Raw genomic sequence first — 13,256 nt, forward strand, 5'->3', positions numbered from 1 at the left:
AACATCAGTGAGCAGCGTGACATCATCAAGGTAACAAAAGGTCAATAAGGCTGCATTCCTAGCCAGTCTGATCACCTACATGTCCAGATTTAACCTCTATGATATCATCGCTGCTCACTGATGTTGCACTCGCCGCAACTCATTCATCAGTGGTTCTCAGGTTGGACGGTAGCATTTTGGCATCATCCAGGTTGAAAATTATTTATATCCAGACATGGATAACAATAAGGAATACTGTAGGAGAGCGAAGCGCAAATAAGGTCTTATCCGATGGATAGGAGATAATGTACAATCAGATTCCACTCACCTGATGTATCTTTACACTAGCGCATGGAAACTCATCAGAGTTGAAAGCTGCTGCAGCTCCACTGGTCAAGTCGGTGCCCGAGTCTTAGTATTGATTTGGAAAAATTTGTGGATGATACCTGTGCTGCTATATAAAATCTGGTCACTATTTCGAAATAAAGATGACGGTTAATTTACGCAACATGTTTCGAAGTCAATAGGACTTCTTCTTCAGGAGCTTCTATCAAAGCATCTCTTGAAAAAGAAGTCCTATTAACTTCGAAATGCATGAGTAAATAAACCATCATCTTTATTTCGAAATTGTGTGACTGGATTCTATACAGCAGCGCAGGTATTATCACAAATTTTTGCAGTTCAATACACAGATATGGATTACGACATGGGACAGAACGACTTAGAGGTGAGAGATATGGTTGTTTTTTTATTTTTTTTTATTACAGGAGATGAAGGCTTCAATGGAATGGGTGTTAGGTGAATATAACTGTATTTGCTATTTTTAAATATAAGTGGAAAGTGTGTTTTGTTTTCATTTCAAATAAAAGACTTTATACTTGCTGTGCGTTTATTTACCATACAACTATAGGATTAGTAATAGTAATGAATAGGCGTCTTATAGATGCCTTTCTGTTACTAATCCATGGGCTTGTTTACACCAGACAATACAATCATAAAAAAATGAACCCCACTTGCCAAAGCCACAGGTCACATGGGAAGAGCCAGGCAAAGTGCAAGAATTAGCACATTTAATAAATGTGCCTTTTCTGGGCAGCTGAGGACTGCTATTTTAGGCTGTTGGGCCAATATCCATGGCACCTTACCAGCTTGAGAATACCAGCCTGCAGCTGTCTGCTTTAGCTTGGCTGGTTGTCAAAAACGGGGGGATCTCACACCATTTTTTAAAATTATTTATTTAGATAATTAAAAATACGGCATGGGGACCCCTCTATTCTTGGTAACCAGCCTTGCTAATGCTGTCAGCTGAGGGTTGCAGCCCACAGCTGTCAGTTTTGCCTGGCTGGTTATCAAAAATACAGGGGATTTTTTATTTATTTATTTATTTACAGTGCAGCTCATAAATGCTCTCATCAGCCGCCACCTGCTCTCGCAGTTATAAACTCTCAATATTGTCCCCTGATAGTGTTGATCACAGCGCCAGCAGGGGAGAATGATGCGAGCTGACTTCATTGCCGGCTAACAGTGTGAACACTTCTGCTGCTTCCCAGGTGCCAATACGTGTGGTACTGATGCGGCACATGGTTGCCACCCGTATGCCACAAGTATTACACACACGAACACTGATATTGCTAGTACTGGTTATTGCGGTATCGGAAATATCAGGACGTGTGACAGAGGCCAAAGACTTGATAACAACTTGGTTATTTCATAGACTTGATCAATCTCAGCAAAGGCCTTATAAAGTTGGGAAACAATATGGAAGTACTTCCTACTACCACCACTGAAAAACAGAAAACTGCCAACACCTCTGTAAACAAAACATAATTACAAATCTCTAGGGTAGAATTCCAGCGTTCCGTTTAATAATTCATTAATGTATGGTGAGTTTTATACTTGGGGAAGGAATCCAGCTTAAAGAAAATTTATTTAACATTTGCAATTTTTAAATACACAATTAGCTGAGAATAATTGCATGTAGCTCTGATAGAGTTAGTAACTGATCGAATACGTTTATTTAGGTTGTGATTGTGAATGATCATTTTGTTATGGATTGTAGATTGTATTGGCTGGTTTGCTTCATTCTAAATAATGAGTGGTATCCCCGTTGAGCCACAAACTAGATGAGCAGACTCATACTTTATGTGATGGTCAACGTGTGACTGGACACACCGCCTCCAGCAGGGCGAATTTCTATGGCACATGTGACCCTGAATACACCACCTCCAGCAGGGCAAATTTAAATAATATCACGTGCAGCCGGATACACCACCTCCAGCAGGCGAATTTCAGAATTACACGTATAACTGGATACACCGTTTCCAGCAGGGCGAATTTAAATAATAAAGGGAAACACCAGGGAAACTGATACAATGGAGGGCCCTGTGATAGGGAATGGGGACGTGGAGACCTCCTGCACTCCCCTGAGTCAGTGTCTCTACACTCCTAACGATCCCTAGGCCGCTTCCGCACCGGGCGCCGATCAGGAACCTAAAAACCCTAGCTTGCCCTGCACCTAGCCCTTTCTAGTGAAATGGACAGTGCAGAAACTAATCCCACCACTGCACTGAAACACACAAAAGGAAAGTTACAAAACAGGGGTAACACCACTCAGCTTTGCTCTGTTGCTCTTGCTCCCAGCAACAGAGTCCACCACCTGAATTCAGCTTCCACCTGAAGCTACTATACCAGAGCTCTGCCTGAGCTGCAAGGGACTCCTCTCAGTAGTTCCTTCCTCCACCAGACTTGGTTGGAAATGAGCAATATCACCAACAGTGAGTGAGAGAACAAGACACACCTATATAGTTAAGCCAGATCAATCACACCTGTTAGTGATAATCACATGCACTAAACTAAAGAAACCAAAGTGCAATGACCCTACTGGCCACCGGGGGCAAAACTAGTACTGAAATCACCACAGTGCAATGACCCTAATGGCCACCGGGGGCAAAACTACCTTAAAGCCAAAGGCTTGAAGGAAAAAGAAGGTTACTAGTGCATTTATCTGTCATAATCCAACCTGGATCATGACACTTTACATCCAGTACTACATTTTGTTACTAAGATAAACAAGTTACTTTATGAAGCAAAATAACCCTGGAGTGATCAAAAGACCATTAATATTTAAATGACTCATACACCTTAACTAAATGATGCCCAATGCCAAAGTATTCTTGTCCCATGTACTGTATTCCCCTTTGCATTTCTGCAGTGATCATAGGTTTGTCATGGGAAGAAATTTTGTAACTCCTCATTGATCACAATCCTACAACTATACCTCCTGTCCCATCACCTTCTTAGAGGGGTTGGCCAACCTCTCACCAAAATAACCAAAAGACTAGATCTGGTCGAAAATCACAAACTCAGCACTACTTACCAAATAGGGGGCTATTACCTACTTACCAAATATCCCCACCCTGTTGCTCCCCTACGGGCCTTCTTCGTTTGACTGTAGTGATGATGTCATGTGTACATTTGACTGCTGCAGGCAATCACTGTTTTCTCAGTGTCTATGCTGAAGTGGAAGTCACTGAGCCCATTGATTTGTTGCAGCGGTCACATGATGTACATGTGAAATTACCAAAAAAAATCATTAGAGAAGCAGCATTGTAGCGGCAGTAGGTACCGTAATTAAAAAATGCTTTGTTTTTTTCTTCCTTTTAATTTTTGAATTTTTTTAACAGATTAAGCTTTTGGGGCTGTCAAACCAGATGACCTCTTTTATACCCTAAGGTGTGGAGTTTTTATGAAAATGCAGCACAACCTTGGCTTGATTCCAATGCCTGTGCTCTCCTATTCTATAGTATTGAGTCTCCTTAACCCATACTGGAGGTCTATAGAGCCGCATTGTGTTCCTAAATTTGTTTAGCATAGAGGCACCAAAGACCAGCACCAGATATTATTTCATTGTGGGAATTCCTGTATGGGCCTTTTAGGGAATGAATGGAGCCACTCCATTCTGATGGGGATAAAAGTTCCCCGTTCTGCAAACTGATATGAGTCCCAGCGGTGGGAATGTGACTTTAAGGGGCAAAACCATTATATGGAATGAAGTGAATGCTAACTAGCTGAATGAAATAATTATGTCAACACTTACTGTATAGATAGACAAACATTATTCGGTATACCCGCCAACATTTCTTACATGTATATGATCTGATTTCATTTGACCCATTTTTCCTCAACGTTGCCAAAAATATGCATTTCAACAAGAAAAGTAGAATGGCAACTGCCATACACGAGAGTTGAATAAAAAGATTTTCAGGACTCTGGTTAACGCTTGTAGTCCATTGCTGCCAGATCAGAGCCTTGTAAACCTCAAAATTTTATTTCAGACATTGACCTTTGTTGCAGATTCTCTTTATAATCCATATATAAATTATTGTTGCTAAATGGTTGTAGATTTTTTGCCATTTATTTTTTCTTATTTAATTCAATAAAAAAGTCAAAATCCACAGCAAACCTCAATTGTGGATTTTTCTGCAGATAACCCACCGTAGAGTCACGCGGGACAAGACATCATCACCTGAGGCCAGGTTTTAAAGAAAACAAGAAGAGAACATGATGTGAGCCATGGAAACATCAGGGAAGGTAGAAATGTTATTTTGTTCTTTTCTGCTTCATCTTCTGCATTTTTCTCCACGGAGATTAGCTGCAAAATCAACTGCAGATTATTGCAGAATTGCTGCAAAAATTTGATGTAGTAATATCACTATGAATGAAGTGTGAACAAGGCTTTGTAATCTTATCAAGCATTTGTTAATATACTAAGAACACTAGTTTCAAGCTGCATGGCTGTAGAGAGAAAAGGATTGGTATCTGTAGTCTCCTGTTCATATATTACTTGGTAAAAGATGTACTTGACGGAATTTCATAATATTAAATGACAAATTGTGAAAGTAAGCCGTATAAATCTCATTGTTTTACTCACTGAATTACATGGTTTCAAATGATCAGATAACATTTTGAGACACTTAGCTCATTTTAACCAGGAATTGAAAGATATTTCAGAGTTTGTTTCATGTAAAAAATAGAGTAAACCCACAATTTTTGAGACCCCACAGTAGGATATACAATATTATGTCTGTGACCACAATGTAAAGTAAAAGTGGTCATGCAGATCATGATTAAGGCCTGTAAAGAAGTACATAATTCAGATTTTAGGCCACTAAACTAAAGACTCGGCAAAGTGTAAAACTACATGCATGGAGCTGACACAATGGCACCCATTGGCACTCTGTATGCGGCCATGTGGTGTCTCTGGGCACAATGCTTTACCTTGTGCATCTGTATGACTAACATGAGAAACACACAGAGCTGATAACTGTTAACCCCCTATCACAGATCCATACAGGGCACAATACATGGAACCATTTAGATCTTCAGAATAAGGTTACAATAAATAAATCAACAGATTTTAGTGCAAAATTGGGTAAATTACCAATGTGGAAACCACAATTGTGAGGTTGCTAATGACAGCAGTCCTTCCATTTTTCATAAACTGTATATTCTAGTATCTTACAAAATGGGAACATGCTATAAAATTTGATTTCAGTTATTATAAGATTATACTCTGGGAAAGTACAGAAAAAGCTACCGTAAATATTTCCACTTCAATAAATCCAAGTTTTCTTCAAATCACTTCTATGGATCAGAAAAACTATCGTCCATATTTGATTTCTATGGTATGTTAAAGTTATTGCAAAAGGCACAAATTAATCTTGAATGCCAACTTGTCATGCATACTGGCTGGTCGGTCCCAATTTCTAAGAGACCCAACTCAACCTAAAAATGTGCCATTTATATTATTTGTGTTCTCTCTTGTGGCAAACAGACCACAAACAAGAAGTCCCAGTTGCAACTACTATATCTGCACTCTATATATGGAAAATAAGACACCTATTGACCCAGGAAAATTCTCATGAACAATTCTCCATTATTCTTTACAACTTTTGTTTACATAGGTACAAACATTGAGACTTATTGCTCATGTCTTAACAGATAAGTACCTGTCTGAAAACCTGTTTGGTAATAGCTCTTTGCCATTGCAACTTGTCCCATAAATCCTGCACAAATACACATATCTCAGTAGTCATATAAGCATTCTCGAGGGACCAAAGAACAAAATTAGGTGTATTTTGAATATCTTAGTTTTCATTACTGTAATAAAGCATTGCTTCTCATCTGCCTATCCTAAAATTGTACCGAAACGAGAGGAGAGTCATAACAATTGTGATGTTTTCCTGTCTGCATACCACAACATGAGTAAGTATAGACACGGACCACTCACTTTTTAACATCTGCAAGTGTTACATAAAACATCTGCTTCATAAGGAAGTCTATAAGTTCCCTCAACCCAATTCTAAGTAATATGAGCAATAGAACTAAATGCATACGGTCATGGTCAAAACTGATGGCAACCATGAAATTATTACAGAAAATGAAGCATTTCTCCCAGAATTATACATGTTTTTTTCTACACATGCTTATTTCCTTTGTTTGTATTGGAACAACAGAAAAAAAACAGAGACAAAAAGGCAATTGTACATGATTTCACACAAAACCCCAAAAATGGGACAGACAAAATTGTTGGCACCCTCAACTTAATATTTGGTTGCACACCATTTGAAATAAATAACTACAATCCATAGCTTCCTATGACCATCAATAAGCTTCTTACACCTCTCAAATGGAATTTTAGACCACTCTTCTTTTGAAAAACTGCTCCAGGTATCTCAGATTTCAAGGGTGCCTTCTCCTGACAGCAATTTTAAGATTTCTCCACAGGTCTCCACATTTCTGTTCACTTCAGAACTCTCCAGCACTTTGCTTCCATCCATTTATGGCAGCTTTTTGAAGCATGTTTGGGGTCATTGTCCTGCTGGAAGAGTCATGACCTTGGATACAAATCTAGCTTTCTGATACTGGGCATTACATTTCAACCAGAAATCCTTTAGTAATCTTCAGGTTTCATGATGCAAGGGCACACAGTCAAGGCCCCCAGTATCAGAGGAAGCAAAACAACCCCAAAACTTTTTTGAACCTCCACCATATTTGACTGTAGGTACTGTGTTTGCTTTTGGTAAACAGTAGAATGATGTGCTTTACCAAGATGCTGTATCTTAGTATCTTATGTCCATAAGATGCTTTCCCAGAAGGATTTTGGCTTACTCACATACATTTTGGCAAAATGCAGTTTACATTTTTTATGCCTCTGTGTCAGCAGTTGGGATCTCCAGGGTCTAGTGCCATAGTGTTTCATTTCATTGAAATGTTGATGGGTAGTTTGCATTGACACTGATGCATCCTGAGCCTGCAAACCAGCTTGAATTTCTTTGGAACTTGATTGGGGCTGCTTATCCACCATCCAGAATGTCCTGTGTTGCAACCTTTCATCAATATTTCTTTGACATCCACATCCAGTGAGATTAGCTACAGTGCCATTTGTTGTAAACTTCTTGATTATGTTGCGCACCGTGGACAAAGGAACATCAATTTCTCTGAAGACCAACTTGTAACCTTGAGATTGTAGATATTTCTCAACAATTTGAGTTCTCAAGTCCTTAGCCAGTTATCTTTTCCTCTTTATGTTTATCATGCTTCGTGGTATACACAAACATACAATGCAAAGATTGAGTCAACTTTTCCTGTTTTAATCTGGTTTAATGTGTCATTTTCATATTTTCCACACCTGTTATTAGTATCACATGCCAAACAAAGATGTTTACCAACTATCTTGGAAAGGTACCAACAGTTTTGCCAGGCCTATTTTAGGGGTTTGCTGTGAAATTATGCCCAGTTTGCCTTTTTTTCCTGTTTTTTTGTGTTGTTCCAATACTCTGTGACTGAGGACAGAGAGCCAAAGGGTGATTCTGGTGGTAGTTGCAGAGTGCTCCCTAGAGATTGTTTGTTAGCAAGCTTGGAGTCATATGAGCCCCATGACCTGCATTATAATCTCTGGGTGAATATTGTGAGAGATGTCTGGAAAGTGACCTGCAGCTATTGACTCCAGGAGCATACGTGCCCTGATAGTGCCTGTGGTAACCTAGTGTGTCCTGAGTCAGTGACACTGTGTCCTATGAGAAAAAAAGATGGTATGGCTTGGGAGAGTGAGAGTCACTTTTAGCCTGTAACACCGAGCAGTGCTGTTGCTAAATACATTGTGAACTCCACGTTGGGTTTTGCAGGTTGCTCGTAGTGGATCAATGACATCATTTCCCTATATTCCTTAGACCTATTTAAGGGACATTTAGACACAGCTGTGTCTTGGGATTGAGGCTCAAGACTATCATTTGGTGTACTCCACTTTCTGTGCACTCTGTACTTTATCTTGCTTCAATCTCTGCTGGGTTTCACTTCATCCATCTTTCTTCTCCCAAGATTCCTGAGTATGTCAAGTCTTTGCTTCCCATGTGCCTTCCTGCCTGTTGTGTAAAGTAGTAGAGCAATAGTCACGACTGAGCTGCTGTCCGGTTTTGCTCTGACACTTTACAGACAAGGGGTGTCCCAGTCCCAGTGTGTTGTACAGTGTGGGGTGGATCACACTCACTTGTAGGCCTCAAGCCTCTTCTGCCTCAAGTTGTCTGTTCTCCCACCGGACATAAAACATGGGACACCCAGTTCTTTGTAACAGTCAAACATTTACTATACAATTTAAGTTCATCAGGTGGGTACAGGTGAGATAGGGCACAGCAATTCGCATTTCCTCCTTAGTGCAACTCCTCTTCAGTCCTCCCACCCGTTCGTCCTGGACTACCCCTCAGGGATTTGTTGTCCACTCTGGCAGTGCACCTGGGACTGGCCACCTGCCCCCATGTAATTCCACATCCACCGACCTCATGATGTCAGAAGATCATGCTCCCTCCTTGGTACCTGGCCTGAACCCTTGGCTCCAGATGCTGTAGGAATGTCCACCAGGGAACTCTATTCGACCTCACGCTGCCTCGAACGGTTGACCCATGCTGCCCCTAGCAACCCACCACACCTAAGCTTGACCTTCATTATGCACTTCACTAACTGACACTTTACTCCCTCTAACCAGGAAGTGTCCCCCTTCAGCACTAGTTTCCACCCACTGGGTTAATTCTGTCCTTCACCATTTACTATCTTATAAGCTAAATCTATTATCCTTAATTTATATTAAATACTATCCTAAGCATATCCTATGCTATACTAACATTATGCATTACCACTTTACATACTGTACGTCACCATAATACATTACATTAGACACACTTTACTTTTATATATAAAACTGCACATCGGTATTCATATGGCACATCTGTTGTCTTCAGGGACAGGAACGGGTAAGACAGTCCACATCCCTACAGCTACACCAACACCTGGGGCCTGTGTGTTTACCCATATTTGAGGTTTAGAGGATACGCCTCACCAGGTGATACTAAACAATCAGCTCTGCTATGCCCTGGGATAGTGACGTAACGGTGGACTGAATCTTAAAGCGTTATTAAACTTTTTTTTTTTTTTAAGAATTTTGCCCAGTTTGAAACTTTGCTAATCACTTTATTAGAACATTTGTTTTCATTCATGTGAAAAAATGCATCAAAGTGGCTTCCAAACCCCTGCTTTTGTCCACTCTAATTGCTTGCCTTCAGAGATGCATTAAATCAGAACATACTCATTTGGAGTACTGATGCTGGCAGTACAAAGCAGGAAAAAATTCTAAAAAACTTAAAAGGGTAGTTACTCTTTAAGCCTCCTACACTTGAGACAACAATGATGACTGTGGCCTCCACCAGAAATCTGCTAGGAGTGAGTTTGTGTTTGAGTATTGTTGTGGCGTGCATATATGAGTAATCTTTATGAATGGTTCCTATGAGAGTTATAGCATGACCTTCTCTTGGTGTGATATAGTAAAGTGCCCTGTGTTCATCACCATACAGTATATACCAAAAGCTTTAGGGCTGCGCCCGTTGCTGGCAGAAGCCAACTGCTATTTGCGACTGGTGGATTTTTGTAACCGTCAGTTACACAAATTATAAACATTTCATAGGTTCTTAATTTTTTCTTTGACAAATACATAAAGTTTATATATAGATTAAATATTTATGCCATTTATGTTATTTATAGTGTTGAGTCTGTTGACCTTTATTTTTTAAGACTTCTGCAATACGCCCTGGCATTCAGAGTATCAGATTCTGGGCCAAATCTTTACTGATGGTAATCCATTCTTCCCTAATCAATGCTTGGAGTTTATCACAATTTCTGTGTTTTTGTTTGTGCACCCACTTTTTGAGGATTGACCACAGGTTCTCAATTGAGATCTGTGGAGTTTCCTGACCATGGGCCCAAAATTACAATGTTTTGTGATCTGGATCAGTTAGTTATAAACTTGTCCCTTGTGACATAGGGCTAGAAAAACCATTATTCATCACCAAATTGGTCTTGGATAGTTTGGGACAAATTGCTCTTGGAGGACATTTAGATGCAATTCTTTATTCATAAAAGTGATCACAAAATTGTGAGTGATCCCACTAACTTTGATGAGAAGCAACCTTACATATGAATAGAGTCAGGATACTATACCATTGGTAAGACACAGAACTCATCTCATCTCTTCTTTTGTGGACAATCATGATGAAACACTAAGGATAAAAAGTGACATACTGACCAAATACTGATTGGATGAAGAACAGTGATGATACTCTGACCATTTTTTGTGTATGTTAGAAATCACAGACTATAAACGAGGCCACAGGTAGGAGTAAGCATAGAAACAAAAAAATATATTTTTCTGCCTAAATGATGAACTCCTGTGGCTTATAAAGTAGAGCTCTGCTTCTTGCAGGATAACAGGACCAAACCTCATTGATGATTCATTGGTGTAAGGTTTGTTTGAGATGAGCAAGGCATACATATAAATGTGAAAAACACGTGTTATCTTTCAATTAATGAAGGACAGTGAAAGATCATCAGTATCCTATGGGAGAATTGTATTGCTTTTCCAAGAATATTCTTTGAATATGCAAATTTATGTTGAGAGCACAATATATATTGTACCCTAGATAGATGCATATAGCCTTATTCCAAGGTTCATTGTTAAAATCAATGAGAGCCATGCCACTTTTATGTCTGCTGTAAACATCCTGATATTTTTTTTGACAGTGGAGTTGATTCAAGGCATCTGTACCCTTCTCAGTCGTGTATGTCAATAATAGCTGAAAATGGAACCGACTACAATAAACATCCTCTCAACCAATGCTATGTGATAGGAAATGCTTTTTTATTCATTTCATGTCCCTAATATCTGTCTAGACTCTGATGTCTGTATTTTTCTGCCCGAGTCGTATTAAAGTCATTAAGCACGTCAGTGAATTTTACAACAGCTCGGCTCAGAAGCAGAATTTCATGACTGGAGTATTTTGCCTTCCTCCCACATGATGGTGTTTTCTTAATTCAAATGGCCTAAATCTTTATCTGCTCCTGCCTGAATCAGCTATATATAGTTTTCAGCTATGAATGTTTTCTTCCTGTGGAAAGGTCATACCGTGCATATGGCAAAAAGCTCTTCTCTATTAAGCAAGTAGAAAAAAAATATTTTATTTTGTTTTTCAGTTTGCACAATTCCATTTAACCATATATTATGGGCTAATGCAGTGTCCATCTTGCATGACCTGAATAATAATTCATTTTCAATTATGCGACCAAACAAATAGTATGAATTGTGAAAACTATTTGAGGCCTAATGAATATTTATTGGCTTGTCTTATGGTGAAAGGTGACTAACCTTCATACTAATAAATAAAAAAAATCCATGAAAGAAAGACATGACATAAATACCACAAAAATTAATAATGCGCAAGTCATTGGTGAAATAAATTTCACAACCATGAAATTAAAGCACCCAGAAGTTAAAGTTGTGTAATTATGAAAATCACCCGATCAATAGAAATTTTAATAATATGCAATCAATGAAAAAATGTAAACATTTTCAAAACATCTCAATTTATTCAGTATTGAGTATAAGTGTAGGGCGGCCAGGTCGGTAGTCATGGCAATCGACTGTACTGTTCCCACACCCTGACGCCTCACAGATGAGATACAATGTCCCTCCTGCTGTGTGTGTAGCGTGCGCAGCAGGACACTCACTTCAGTTGCTGCAGTCCTCTCGTCATCTGTCACTCCGGTTTCAGATCCACAGATCTCACAAATCACTACAAATCTATATCCATGCTCAGCAATTCAACTTTACTTAATGACAGGGTTTTTGTTACAAGTGCAGCACAGTTCCTTTGCAGTAGCAGTCCTGATGCTTTCCCTGGCAGTCTCCGGTTCTCCCAGACATCTCAGCCCCTTTGGACAATCCCTGGCCCACCTGACAATCTCTGTCTCATCTGGCCATCCCAGCCTCTCTGGACAGTCCCTGTGCTATCTGTACCATCCGTGCCTTTGAGTCCACCAGCTTCCTCCCACTTCCCTCGTCTGGTCTCAGTAGTACAAGGTTGAAGGCTCGCCATCTCAGCTGTGCCTAATCACGACCGCAGGCCCCGGATCCTTTTGGGGTTGGTTACTGTTTAAGGTGGTGACCGCTTGCATGCTCGTTAGCCTGGGGCCCCTTCCAGCCATAGCAGCTTTATACCCACGGCTGACAGACTGTCCTCTCTCATTGCTGGATCCTTACTGCACTGACCCATAACCAGTAAAGGCCCCGTCTCACTAAGCGACATACCAGCGATCCCGACACCGATATCAAGGTGTCAGGATCGCTAGTAAGTCGCTATGTGATCGCTGATGAGCTGTCACACAGACAGCTTCACCAGCGATCAGCACAGCGATGCCGAGCGCCCGGCATCGCTTGCCATCCTGTAAAAAATAGAATCAAAATAAAAAATATAGTTATTCTCACCTTCCGACGTCGCGTTCAGCCATCCTGCCTCTCTCCACGCTCCGGTCCCAGTGATCCTTTGCACAAATGACCGCGAGATGTCACGGTCTCGGGGGATAACAAAGTCTCGCGGTCATTCGTGCAAAGGATCACTGGGACCGGAGCGTGGAGAGAGGCGGGATGGCTGAACAGGACGTCGGAAGGTGAGAATAACTATATTTTTTATTTTTTTCATTATTTTTTTACACCTGATCGCTGGTCTCCCGCTGTCACACACAGCGATGCGTGCTGGCCAGTGGGAGACCAGCGACCAAAGAAATGTCCAGAGATTTCTTGCAGCGATCAGCGATACCGGCAGGGGGGCCGCTCGCTGATCGCTGTCACACACAGCGATCTCGCTGGTGAGATCGCTGTTGTGTCACAAAAGTTGTGA

The sequence above is a fragment of the Dendrobates tinctorius genome, unplaced genomic scaffold (assembly GCF_039654945.1).
Source record: "Dendrobates tinctorius isolate UK_male_01 unplaced genomic scaffold, ASM3965494v1 ptg000107l, whole genome shotgun sequence".
NCBI lineage: Eukaryota > Metazoa > Chordata > Amphibia > Anura > Dendrobatidae > Dendrobates > Dendrobates tinctorius.